The sequence below is a fragment of the Lolium rigidum genome, chromosome 1 (genome assembly GCF_022539505.1).
Source record: "Lolium rigidum isolate FL_2022 chromosome 1, APGP_CSIRO_Lrig_0.1, whole genome shotgun sequence".
NCBI classification, from domain to species: Eukaryota; Viridiplantae; Streptophyta; class Magnoliopsida; order Poales; family Poaceae; genus Lolium; species Lolium rigidum.
Window position 1 is genome coordinate 133422097 of NC_061508.1, and position 14429 is coordinate 133436525.

Here is a 14429-nt window from a genome sequence, read left to right on the forward strand (position 1 = left end):
CCATAACTAAACCAAGTGAATCATGAATCAAAAATAAACTTTGATAAACCAAGTCAAAACTTGTAAGGTAAAAACTTTGGATAGGATCATTAAGCATAAAGTAATATGTAATGGTGCCTTGCTCTTGTAGAGCTTTGCACTAGGGAAACTGGCAAGAATATTAGCTTGCATCAATATAGCTTGCATTAGTCTAGCTTTCCTTGATTGGTGTAGTGATCAAAGTTCTCTTCTTCTTCCTCTTGGTAGATAACCTCCTCCTCTTGATAGTCTCCGGTACTAGCGTCTATAAACGAAATACGAGGATACAATCACCAAACAATACTTAAGTAGACTAGTTTAGCCTTAAGGGCTCACTCAAGATGATCTAGCATCATCACTTAACATTGCTCCCCACAGTTATGCTAGGGCTTCTTTACTTAGGGTTTAGAAAACAACTCTTCTTATTGAAATAGGGATTAGGGTTTCTATTTAGTTCTTTGGAGCAATAATTTCCTCTCATTGAATCTTCTTAAGATTTAATCTCCTAAATTCATAAATGTGAGATCATGTTGACCAAGGTCAATACTTCACATTTATTATTAGAGAAAAATGATTGAAATGAGATTCATCATCTCATATAATTTAAATACTACTTTGATTTAAGATCCTCAAGTGACCAAGTATGAGACCATGCAACAAGGGTCATCAAATTACTTCATACTACTTGGGAAGATGATTTAAATGAGGTGCTACACCTCATAGATTTAAAATCTTAACTTTGAAAATAATTTAAATGGGCTAGTATTGACTACATAGCCAATTTTTGATTCTAGCCCATGATCATATGAAGCAACCATATCATATTTTTACATAAACAATTAGAGTATTTGAAATGTGAATCATAGCAATTGGATTCACCTCAAAATTCATTATGGTTGATTTTATAAATTTATTTGAATTCTGAAAACTCTCTGTCTTGTTATTTTTGCTCCTTTAATTCTACAAAAGATCTAGGGTTGAAACTAGTGGGGTTGGATAGAGCTTTTCATAAGCTTTCCAACAATATAAATTTCATCAAATTTGGTTGACAGATTTGAAGTTATTTGATTTTGAATAAGGCATCTGCAAGCAAATTTGAATTAAAAGAATAACTCAGATTTGAATTTAACGGGCGACGCGGGAAAATTTAACGGGCCGGCCCAGCTATGCGCACGTTGCACGCGGGCCGCCTGATAGGAAGGGTCCCACGCGTCATCGGGACTTAAACCACCAAAACGGTACACATCGCGTGAGCTGTTGGATTAAAAGGGGATCGTGCGGTCGTGGCTCGTCGTCGTCTCCGACGAGAACCCGCGCTACTGGCGGCGAGGGTTTGGTCCCGGCGAGGTCACCGGTGGTCGGCGAGGCTGGGCGTCGGACGACGGCGAGGCGAGCGGTGGTCGTGGGAGGAGCTGCGGTGGCGCCAATCGCCGTCTTGGTCTGCGGTGGTGCTGCGGGGTCTGGCGTGCAATTGAGTGGCTACCGGCGACAATGTGGAGGAGCAAGGTGTTGAGGATGATCAGAGAGGAGAGGCGGAGCTGTTGGTGTGAAGATTTTAGGAGGGGGAGCTCTCCTTTTATAGGGGCGAGGAGGTCTGTGAGGGTGCGGGCGAGGTTGACCATGGCGGCGACGTTTGAAGCCGCGAAGAGGCAAGGCGAGGTGCGCGTGAGGTTGGCGACATTATGGCGGTCCTAGGGAGCGTGCTGGCGCAACGAATGGAGGACGGGGGCGTGCGGGCAACGTCATCGTCCTCGCAGTACTGGCGCGGTAGACATCGACGATGATGGCTTCTACAGGGCGCGGGCGAGCCAATGGTGGTGTCTAGGAGCGTCCTGGTGGCGTGGCGAGTTGATACGTCCCAAACGTATCTATAATTTCTTATGTTCCATGCTACTTTTACGATGATACTTACATGTTTTATACACACTTTACATCGTTTTGATGCGTTTTCCGGAACTAACCTATTGACGAGATGCCAAAGCGCCAGTTCCTGTTTTCTGCTGTTTTTGGTTTCAGAAATCCTAGTAAGGAAATATTCTCGGAATCGGACGAAATCAATGCCCATCACCTTATTTTTCCCGGAAGGTTCCAGAGCATCGAAGAAGTACCGGAGAGGAGCCAGGGGGCCCCACACGCAGGGGCGGCGCGGCCAAGGGGTGGGGCGCGCCCCCCTAGTGTGTGGGCCCACCAGGGCCCCTCCGAGGCTCCCCTTCCGCCTACTTAATGTCTCCGTCGCGAAAACCCTATCACGATTGACGAAACCCGAGAAAACCTTCCAGAGCCGCCGCCATCGCGAAACTCCAATTCGGGGGATAAAAGTCTCTGTTCCGGCACCCTGCCGGGACGGGGAATTGCCCCCGGAGTCATCTCCACCGCCATCTCCACCGCCATCTTCACCGCCATCGCTGTCTTCATGATGAGGAGGGAGTAAATCACCCCCGGGGCTGAGGGCTCTGCTGTAGCTATGTGGTTCATCTCTCTCTTTGTGATCTAGCTGTCTATGTGCTACTCTAGTGATGTTATTAAAGTAGGCTATGCCTCCTCCATGATGTAATGGTGACAGTGTGTGCATCGTGTAGTACTTGGCGTAGTTTATGATTGTGATCTCTTGTAGATTATGAAGTTAACTATTACTATGATGGTATTGATGCAATTTATTCCCCCTTTCATAGTCTGTCGGTGACGGTGTGCATGCTATGTTAGTTCTCGGTGTGATTGCGTTGGTCTATCATGCACTCTAAGGTTATTTAAATATGAATATCGAATGTTGTGGAGCTTGTTAACTCCGGCATTGAGGTGCTCTTGTAGCCCTACGCAATTAGTGGTGTTCATCATCCAACAAGAGAGTGTAGAGTGGTTTTATTATGTGATCAATGTTGAGAGTGTCCACTAGTGAAAGTATGATCCCTAGGCCTTGTTTCTAAGCATCGAAACTCCGTTTATTTACTCGTTCGTTGCATGTTTACTCGCTGCCATATTTTATTCAGATTGCTATTACCACTCATATACATCCATACAACTTGTATTTCACTATCTCTTCGCCGAACTAGTGCACCTATACATCTGACAAGTGTATTAGGTGTGTTGGGGACACAAGAGACTTCTTATATCGTGATTGCAGGGTTGCTTGAGAGGGATATCTTTGACCCCTTCCTCCCTGAGTTCGATAAACCTTGGGTGATCCACTTAAGGGAAACTTGCTGCTGTTCTACAAACCTCTGCTCTTGGAGGCCCAACACTGTCTACAAGAATAGAAGCACCCGTAGACATCAAGCACTTTTCTGGCGCCGTTGCCGGGGAGGAAAGGTAAAAGGCACTCATACTCCGGTCCCAGGTAAAATTACTTTTCTGGCACGATTGTGTGAGTGTTCGAAGCTATTTCCTTTAGATCCTGCAATTGCATCTTTTTGTTTCTTGTTAAACACTAGTAAGGCATAATGGAAAACATCTGTGAGCTTTTTGTACTATTTCCTGAGTCAAGTCATGAATGGTTTAATGCGAAAATTAAAAAAACCTATGGAACCTTATCTGCATGATAGTAGCAATGTTATTAGTATGAATGCAATTACTGCTAATGCTATGGAAAAGTCTAAGCTTGGGGAAGCTAGTTTATATAAAAATAATCTTTTTGCTCCTCAGCTTTGGAAGAAATATTTTGCTCGATAATGCTTTATCTCCCATATGCGATAACTCTAATGATGCTCCCGATATTTTAAATCCACCTCGCTGAAAGTATTCCGTATAAAATACCTATGAAAATTATTGAACGTGTTATGGATAACCGCTATGAAGGGGATGGAACCGTCCATCCCGGAGATCATTTACTCGCTTTTGCACGAATTATGCGGGTTATTCAAGTGTGCAGGTATCTCTATGGATGAAGTGAAGAAGAAACTATTCTCTATGTCGCTGTCCGGTAAAGCGGCGCATTGGTACAAACTGCTGAAGGATGGGCATTCTCTTGATTGGAAGGATATTGTGCCTCTATTTTACTCTAAATTCTATCCTCCAAGTGAAATCCACAAAGACCGGAACCGCATATATAATTTCTGGCCTCATGATGGAGAGAGTATTGCCCAAGCATGGGGGAGATTGAAGTCTTTAATGCTCAAATGCCCCAATCATGAGCTTCCTGGTAATATCATCATTGATAATTTCTATGCAAGACTTTCTTTTCAAGATAAAACCTTGCTGGATACTACTTGTTCTCGGATCATTTACACGCAATGAAGAAGAGTTTAAAAGGGACCTTCTTGATCGGATTCAGGAGAACACTGAAGGATGGGAGAACAACAAAGGTAAAGAGTCAGGTATAAATTATGATTATGAATTCATTGAAACTTTTATGGATACTGATAAAATTCGAAGTATGAGTGCTACTTATGGTCTTGACTCACAAGTTGTTGCAAATCTTTATAAAGCTTTTGCCTCTCATTTTGAATTGCCTAGGAAGAATTTTGATAAGTATCATGAACCTTTTAAAGACACTTGCATGAAGGATGAAACTGTTATTAATGACTGCAATGAACATGCCCAAACTTCTGTTTCTTATAAGCATGTTAATTTTTGTGGAATGCATAGACCATGTGGAATTAATCAAATCGAAGATGAATATTGCATCCACCATATGAATGAAAAAACTAGAAAGTGGTCTAGGGCTCTAGATGATCTTGGTAAAAAAGTTTGTGCCCGCTATCCTTTTATTTGTGAACTTTGCCATATAGTGGGTCATTTTAATTTTCAATGCTCCTCCAATGATAATTTGAACCCCGTGGGTGCTGCAAATTTGTATTGTGATAATGAAATTACTCCTAATCAGCATGACGAACTTACTTTATTTTTGTGGTGTGAAGAGTTATCAAGAAAAATCTCTTTGTTACATATGAGTGATCTTGATATTGATGATGTCCTGCGTGGGTGTTTTTTCTTAGTGCATTGATAATTTCCATACAAATACTTACATACAAAATATTTTAGAAGATGACACTTTGCCAAAATATGATAGGACATCTGTGTGCTTTGAACTTATTAATGAAAAGGAGGAATCCTCCCAAGTTTCTTCTGTTGTTTCTGGAAACAAATCAGGTTATACGGAGGAGCCCCTCATCAAGCCTCTCCCTGCTAAAGAAGGTGACGAGGAGAAGGAAAAGAAGAAGAAGAAGGGGACGAAGAAGAAGAAGAAGAAGAAGAAGAAGAAGAAGAAGAAGAAGGGAAATAAAAAGAAAGAGGTAACGGCATATCCCCGCGTGTATGAGATAACGATAGGTAACCGTAAGTATGTTGCTCCTAATGATTATTATGATAATGAATCTGAGTACAATGATCTTGATATTCCCTTTACCTACATTAGTGATCATGATTTGAAAGAGCACACTACTTTTGATATTGGAAATCTCTGGGAAACTAATTCTGAAAATGATGATGTTAATAATTGCCATAGTATCAGTACTATCCATGCTTCCTCCCATAATGATATAGAAAGCTCTAAGCGTGGGGATGAGGTGTTTGAAAATCCTTTTGCTACTGATCATTATGTGTTTGATACATCTCCTTCTAGTAACAACGATGGTATGGTCACAGATGAACATACTGTGAAAGATAACTATTTTATTTCCTATGATGACACTATGCCTCCAATCTTTGATGATTATTATAAAGAATGCTATGATATAGGTTATAACTACCTTATGAAACTTGTCATAGTTATGATTGGATTGCTAAAAACAATTCCCTTAATATGCAACTTGTTTACCATGTTCAAATTCTTGATAATAATCTTGCTCCAATTACTATTAAGGAGAAGAACTCTTCTTATGCCAAAATTAATGATACTTTTATGCATATGAACCATGATAAGAATGTTTTAAGTGATGGGTATATTTTGGATTTCATCAATGATGCTACTGAAAGTTATTATGAGAGAGGGAAACACGGTTATATGCATCTTAATAATATTAAGTTTCCCCTCTTTATGTTGAGAATATTGAAGTCACTCGTGTTTTATCTTCCTATGCTTGTCACTTTGCTCCTCATGAATTTATTTGTGTACAAGATTCCTTCTCATAGGAAGTGGGTTAGGCTTAAATTTGTTTCATACTTGCTTTTTGATTCTCCCTTTGCTTCAACTTTCATCCTTATGTGAGCATCATTAAAACTGCTGAGCCCATCTTAACGGCTATAAAGAAAGCACTTCTTGGGAGATAACCCATGTGTTTATTTTACTACAGCAATTTTGTTTTATATTTGAGTCTTGGAAGTTGTTACTACTGTAGCAACCTCTCCTTATCTTACTTTATTGCATTGTTGTGCCAAGTAAAGTCTTTGATAGTAAGGTTCATACTAGATTTGGATTACTGCGCAGAAACAGATTTCTTGCTGTCACGAATTTGGGTATGATTCTCTGTAGGTAACTCAGAAAAATCTGCCAATTTACGTGAGTGATCCTCAGATATGTACGCAACTTTCATTCAATTTGAGCATTTTCATCTGAGCAAGTCTGGTGCCTCTATAAAATTCGTCTTTACGGACTGTTCTGTTTTGACAGATTCTGCCTTTTATTTCGCATTGCCTCTTTTGATGTGTTGGATGGATATCTTTGTTCCATTAACTTTCAAGTAGCTTTGAGCAATGTCCGGAAGTGTTAAGAATCATTGTGTCACCTCTGAACATGTGAATTTTTCATTATGCACTAACCCTCTAATGAGTTTGTTTTGAGTTTGGTGTGGAGGAAGTTTTCAAGGGTCAAGAGAGGAGGATGATACAATATGATCAAGAAGAGTAAAGAGTCTAAGCTTGGGGATGCCCCCGTGGTTCATCCCTGCATATTTCAAGAAGACTCAAGCATCTAAGCTTGGGGATGCCCAAGGCATCCCCTTCTTCATCGACAAATTATCAGGTTTCTTCTGTTGAAACTATATTTTTATTCGGTCACATCTTATGTACTTTACTTGGAGCGTCCGTGTGCTTTTATTTTTGTTTTGTTATTTTCATTCTCTGAATAAATGCTTGTGTGGGAGAGAGACACGCTCCGCTGTTTCATATGAACACATGTGTTCTTAGCTTTTAATGTTCATGGCGAAGGTTGAAACTGCTTCGTTAATTGTTATATGGTTGGAAACAGAAAATGTTGCATGTGGTAATTGGTATAATGTCTTGAATAATTTGATACTTGGAAATTGTTGTGCTCATATAGATAATGTTTAAGCTCTTGCATCATGTACTTTGTACCTAGTAATGAAGAACTACATAGAGCTTGTTAAAATTTGGTTTGCATGATTGATCTCTAGGGTCTAGATATTTTCTGGTTGAGGTGTTTGAACAACAAGAAGACAATGTAAAGTCTTATAATAGTTACAATATGTTCATATGTGAGCTTTGCTGCACCTTTTATACTTGAGTTTGCTTCAAACAACCTTGCTAGCCTAGCCTTGTATTGAGAGGAATTCTTCTCGTGCATCCAAATCCTTGAGCCAATAACCATGCCATTTGTGTCCACCATACCTACCTACCACATGGTATTTCTCTGCCATTCCAAAGTAAATTACTTGAGTGCTACCTTTAAAATTCTATTCTTTGCCTTTGCAATATATAGCTCATGGGACAAATAGCTTAAAAACTATCGTGGTGAAGAATATGTACTTACGTGTCTTATTTCTTAATAAGTTGCTTGTTGAGCGGTAACCATGTTTCTGGGGACGCCATCAACTTTTACCTGTGTTGAATATCATGTGAGTTGCTATGCATGTTCGTCTTGTACGAAGTAAGAGCGATTTTCATGATCATATGGTTTGAGTATGCATACTCGTTAGAGAAGAACATTGGGCCGCTAACTAAAGCCATGATTCATGGTGGAAGTTTCGGTGTGGACAACTAATCCTCAATCTCTTATGAGAATTTTAATTGTTGTTGAATGCTTATGCATTAAAGAGGAGTCCATTATCTGTTGTCTATGTTGTCCCGGTATGGATGTCTAAGTTGAGAATAATCAAAAGCAAGAAATCCAATGCGAGCTTTCTCCTTAGACCTTTCTACAGGCGGCATAGAGGTCCCCCTTTGTGACACTTGGTTGAAACATATGCTATGCAATGATAATCCATGTTAATCCAAGCTAATTAGGACAAGGTGCGAGCACTATTGGTATACTATGCATGAGGCTTGCAACTTATAGGAGATCTTATACATAGCACATATGCTTTATTACTACCGTTGACAAAATTGTTTTTTGTTTTCAAAATAAAAGCTCTAGCACAAATATAGTAATCCATGCTTCCCTCTGCGAAGGGCCTATCTTTTACTTTATTGTTGAGTCAGTTTACCTACTTCTTTCTATCTTAGAAGCAAACACTTGTGTTAACTGTGCATTGATTCTTACATGTTTACCTATTGCACTTGTTATATTACTTTGTGTTGACATCTATCCATGAGATATACATGTTGAAGTTGAAAGCAACTGCTGAAACTTATATCTTCCTTTGTGTTGCTTCAATGCCTTTACTTTGAATTTATTGCTTTATGAGTAACTCTTATGCAAGACTTATTGATGCTTGTCTTGAAAGTATTATTCATGAAAAGTCTTTGTTATATGGTTCATTTGTACTCATTGTCTTTACCATTGCTTCGAATCGCTGCATTCATCTCATATGCTTTACAATAGTATTGATCAAGATTATGATAGCATGTCACTTAAGAAATTATCTTTGTTATCGTTTACCTACTCGAGGGCGAGTAGGAACTAAGCTTGGGGATGCTTGATACGTCCCAAACGTATCTATAATTTCTTATGTTCCATGCTACTTTTATGATGATACTTACATGTTTTATACACACTTTACATCGTTTTGATGCGTTTTCCGGAACTAACCTATTGACGAGATGCCGAAGCACCAGTTCCTGTTTTCTGCTGTTTTTGGTTTCAGAAATCCTAGTAAGGAAATATTCTCGGAATCGGACGAAATCAATGCCCAGCACCTTATTTTTCCCGGAAGGTTCCAGAGCATCGAAGAAGTACCGGAGAGGAGCCAGGGGGGCCCCAAACGCCAGGGCGGCGCGGCCAAGGTGTGGGGCGCGCCCCACTAGTGTGTGGGCCCACCAGGGCCCCTCCGAGGCTCCCCTTCCGCCTACTTAAGGTCTCCATCGCGAAAACCCTATCACGATTGACGAAACCCGAGAAAACCTTCCAGAGCCGCCGCCATCGCGAAACTCCAATTCAGGGGGACAAAAGTCTCTGTTCCGGCACCCTACCGGGACGGGGAATTTCCCCCGGAGTCATCTCCACCGCCATCTCCACCGCCATCCTCACCGCCATCGCTGTCTCCATGATGAGGAGGGAGTAATTCACCCCGAGGCTGAGGGCTCGCTGTAGCTATGTGGTTCATCTCTCTCTTTGTGATCTAGCTGTCTATGTGCTACTCTAGTGATGTTATTAAAGTAGGCTATTCCTCCTCCATGATGTAATGGTGACAGTGTGTGCATCGTGTAGTACTTGGCGTAGTTTATGATTGTGATCTCTTGTAGATTGTGAAGTTAACTATTACTATGATGGTATTGATGCAATTTATTCCCCCTTCCATAGTCTGTCGGTGACGGTGTGCATGCTATGTTAGTTCTCGGTGTGATTGCGTTGGTCTATCATGCAATCTAAGGTTATTTAAATATGAATATCGAATGTTGTGGAGCTTGTTAACTCCGACATTGAGGTGCTCTTGTAGCCCTACGCAATTAGTGGTGTTCATCATCCAACAAGAGAGTGTAGAGTGGTTTTATTATGTGATCAATGTTGAGAGTGTCCACTAGTGAAAGTATGATCCCTAGGCCTTGTTTCTAAGCATCGAAACTCCGTTTATTTACTTTTCTGTTGCATCTTTACTCGCTGCCATATTTTATTCAGATTGCTATTACCACTCATATACATCCATACAACTTGTATTTCACTATCTGTTCGCCGAACTAGTGCACCTATACATCTGACAAGTGTATTAGGTGTGTTGGGGACACAAGAGACTTCTTGTATCGTGATTGCGAGGGTTGCTTGAGAGGGATATCTTTGACCTCTTCCTCCCTGAGTTCGATAAACCTTGGGTGATCCACTTAAGGGAAACTTGCTGCTGTTCTACAAACCTCTGCTCTTGGAGGCCCAACACTGTCTACAAGAATAGAAGCACCCGTAGACATCACGAGTATGCAGGTGAGAGGAGAAGGCGAGGGGAGTACTGATGCGACGAGGGCAGGGGGTGTCCTGGCGTGTCCAGAGACGTGCCAGTGCACGCTCTGGCGCGCCTGGTCGTGGTGACCACGTCGTGTTCAGGGGGTTGCCGTGCTCTTCTTGGCCAGGGCTCGCGCCAGTGAGGTCAGGGTGATGATGTCGACTGGTTTGAGAAGGTTAGAGAAGTAGGAGAGGACCAGGGGCAGGTGGTGTCATAGTGGTGATCATGTGGATGGCATGGGTAGGCAATGGTCCTTGCAAGGCTACTCTTGGGTCAAATCCTGCAGGGTGGTGTTCATTGGAGTGTGGTGAGTCAACTTGACAAGGTGAGGGTGACCAGAGAGGGGGAATGACATGAGTGGCATGATGATGTCAAAGGCAATGGCATGGTCTTGGCATTGGTCCTTTGTGCATTTTTTTTCTTGTGAAAAAGGGTGCTGCAAGATTAATTGTGGTGAGGTGAGTCTACTAGACATGGTGGGCATGGTGAGAGGGGTCTAGGGTGTTGTCAACACCCGGATTTTTAAGTCTAGATGCCTATTATGCCATACATCGCAATCCTAGGAAGAGTGTTGTTGCGAGACATAACAGTTGATATCATAAGCCAGCATTCATTACAAACCATAGTCGTCTTACAAATAGAGATCACATGATCCAATATTACACAAATAGTTGATCTAATGATCAACGAACACATTACATAGCGGAAGCGTAGAAGTAGTGGACTATCTAATCCACGAGCCAACGCTTGACGTCAGGAATAGTCCTAGTTGTCGTAGACGTCTTGCTGTCCTTCGTCTTGGTACTGCTCCTCCTCCTCATAGTCTGGCCATTTGAATAGCCAGGGACACAGCCGTGAGTACTTTAAAGTACTAGCAAACTAATACTAGTGTAAGTACTTAACAATTTTAGTAATGGGGTGCTAAGCTCTAGGTTTATTTGCATAAAGCCAATTTTTGTTCATAAGCTTTTAGTAAAAGACTCTTCAATTGCTAACTAACTCAAGTGGGAACATTAGTGTCATTCCCACAACTCAGTTGTGATTCAAATCAAGTTCACCTTTCATATCATCAATCCTTTTCAAGAAAACATCTGACAACGGTACAGTATGGCCTTTCCAATCGTCCGTAACCGTGGACACGACCATTCGAATAGGTTTACACTCTGCAGAGGTTGCACACTTGTGCCACAACATTTGATTACATCCGTCGGGGATAACCCCGAATCATCGTAACTCAGTACGCGGATCATCAACCATAACCTTTCACTTACATACCCTAGTATAGGTACCTCTCCCCATGAGCTTGGCCTCCCAGTGAAGACAAACCGTCAGCCTGGGAACTGCACAGGGCTTGGGCCGTACATTCACCTCATTTCACATCATTTCACTTTCAACGGAGGCAGCCTCGGCATAACCCCTATGATGCTTGTTTAGAGGAAACCCGTACTAAGATGCATAAACTTCCAGTTAAGCCCTAGCCATAATCAGGTATTGTGGGGGTACTCGATAATTGGAAAGGTATCGCATCCAAACCCATCCATCAGTTTTTATCAAATTCACCATGTCATTCACAAGTCATATTCACCTTCAAAATCTTTCAATAGAATGACTCGTCATTCCAAGGTTTTCAAAGTCATTTCACTTCACAAGTTCCCATCCAGAGTAGTCAATTTTTTTTGTTAGCACTAGCAACTAGTCATGAGGGGTGCTACTTAGATCATAAAGCTTTTTAGGCTAAGTTTGATACTGTTGCTCTACTCTATACTTAGACCAAAGTTAACTATAAAAGTAAGCTTTGATAAATAAAGTAAAAGCTTGTAAGGGTAAAAACTTGGGATTGGATCATTGAACATAAGTTAAAAGTGTAATGGTGGCTTGCTCTAGTAGAGCTTTGCACTTGCAAGAATATTAGCTTGCCTTGGTTGGTGTACTGATCAAAGTGGTCTTCCTCTTCCTGGAAGTAGACCTCCTCCTCCTGGTACTCCTCTGTACTAGCGTCTAAAAACGGATACGAGGTAACAATCACCAATAAAAGCTTAAGAGCTAGACTAAACACACACAAGGTTCACACAAGATAATCTATCATCACCACATTGCTATCATGTTGATTGACTTTGTTTTCTTCTTAAGAAAAAAAAATTTCCTCTCATTACAAATATTGAATTAGGGTTTCTATTTAGTTCCTTGAGGAAATAATTTCCTCTCATTGAATCTTGTTAACATTGAAGTTCCTCAAATAAGTAATGTATGAATCCATGTTGACCAAGGTCAACAATTCATCATTATCATTTGGGAAGATGATTTAAATGAGGTAGAGTACCTCATGCAATTTAACACTACCTTAATCATATTTTAATATCACCAAATAATTCAATATGAGATCAAGTAGACCATGGTCACTTCCTCATGTTGAGTTACTTGAGACAAGATTTAAGTGAGGGAGTACCTCTCATATGATTTAACAAATAGTTTTGGAAAATTTAAATGGACTAGAAATAGCCATAAAGCCATTATTTAATATAGACCATGATCACCTGAAGTAACCATGTCATACTTTTACATAAACAATTAGAGAATTGGAAATGTGAATTATAGCAATTGGATTCACCCCAAAATTCGATAGGGTTGATTTTATAAATTTATTTGGAGTTGGAAAACCTTCTGACTTGTTATTTTTACTATTCAAATTCTACAACAGATATTGATTTGAATCCAGTGTGGTTGGATAGAGCTTTTCATAAGCTTTCCAAATATATAAAATTGGTTAAATTTGGCTCAGTAGATTTCATTCTATTCCAATTGGAACAAAGCATCTGTGAGCAATTTGAATAATTCGATTTATTTGAATTCAAATTAACAGGCTAGCGCGGGAAAGGAAATGGGCTGGCCCAGCTTCGCTCTGGCGCTCAGCGGGCCGCCTGACAGGGCTACCCCACCTGTCAGTGCGTTCAAAACGCCGAAGCGATATGTTTTATCTGGGGCCGTTGGATTAGAACTGGATCAGACGCGCGAGGGGCATCGTCATCTCCGGTGTGCGAGAACTACTGGAGCGGCTAGGGTTTGGTCCCGGCGAGCTCACCGGGGGTCGGCGAGGCTGGGCGTCGGCGGTGCTCGACGTGGTCGACGACGGCGAGGCGAACGGTGGTCGTGGGAGCGGCGGAGGTGGACGAAATCGACGGCGGCTTCTGCGGCGGTGCTACGGGATTCCGGCGTGCAATTGAAGGGCGGCGGTGGATAATGTGTACGGGAGAGGGTTCGAGGATGATCAGAGAGGTTAGGGGAGCAAGATCGTGTGAAGAATCGAGGCACGGGGGCTCTCCTTTTATAGCAGCACGAGGTGCTGCGGGTGTGAGCTTGGGTCGACCATGGCGGCGACGTTTGGAGCAGCGAAGGGGCAAGGCGAGGTGCGCGTTCTGTTCAGCGTGTCCGTGCGGTTCTTCGGATGCTCTGGGCGCGGCTGGGCGGTGTCTACGCGGTCGGGCGCATGTGATAATCTGCGCGGCCGTGGCGGCATGCGGCGATGATGGCGACGGCTTCAGCGCTTGCGCAGGCACGGGAGCATGTCTGGCGGGTTGCTGTCGTCCAGGTGAGCGTGTGTGAGAAGGGAGAGGGCAAGCGGAGGGCTGAGTCGACGGCGTTCGACGATGCTCTGTCGTGTCCAGGGCGTGTCCTGGCGCGACCTGGCACGTTCTGGGCGCCGCGGACATGGCGTGTTCTCGGCGGTACGGTGCTCCTCTCTGACCGTGGCTAGCTTAGGCGTGACTAGGAGAGTGAGGTGCATCTAGGAGACAAGGTGGGCACGGCTAGAAAAGAGGAGGGCTAGGGTTGGCATGGTGTGTGCATGCATGGCCGGCATGGCATTGCATTGCTATGTCTAGCCCTTTCTAGGGTTGGGCAGCAGTGGCATTTGGTGTTGGAGGGGACCAGGGGACAGGGTGGAGCAAGTGGGATGCAAATTTGGGCCAAACACTATTTGAAATAGTGAAGTTTGGATTTGGTTTGATTTTGCTCACCAAGTGTTTGTCAAAATGGCCGCATGAAATGAAGTTTGAAAATATTGAATGAAATTTGGTGGACTTGCTTCAGGTGATCAAGGACACACAATTAGGGTGGTGGTTGAAGGAGATATGCCCTAGAGGCAATAATAAAGTGGTTATTATTTATATCTCTATGTTTATGATAAATGTTTATATATCATGCTATAATTGT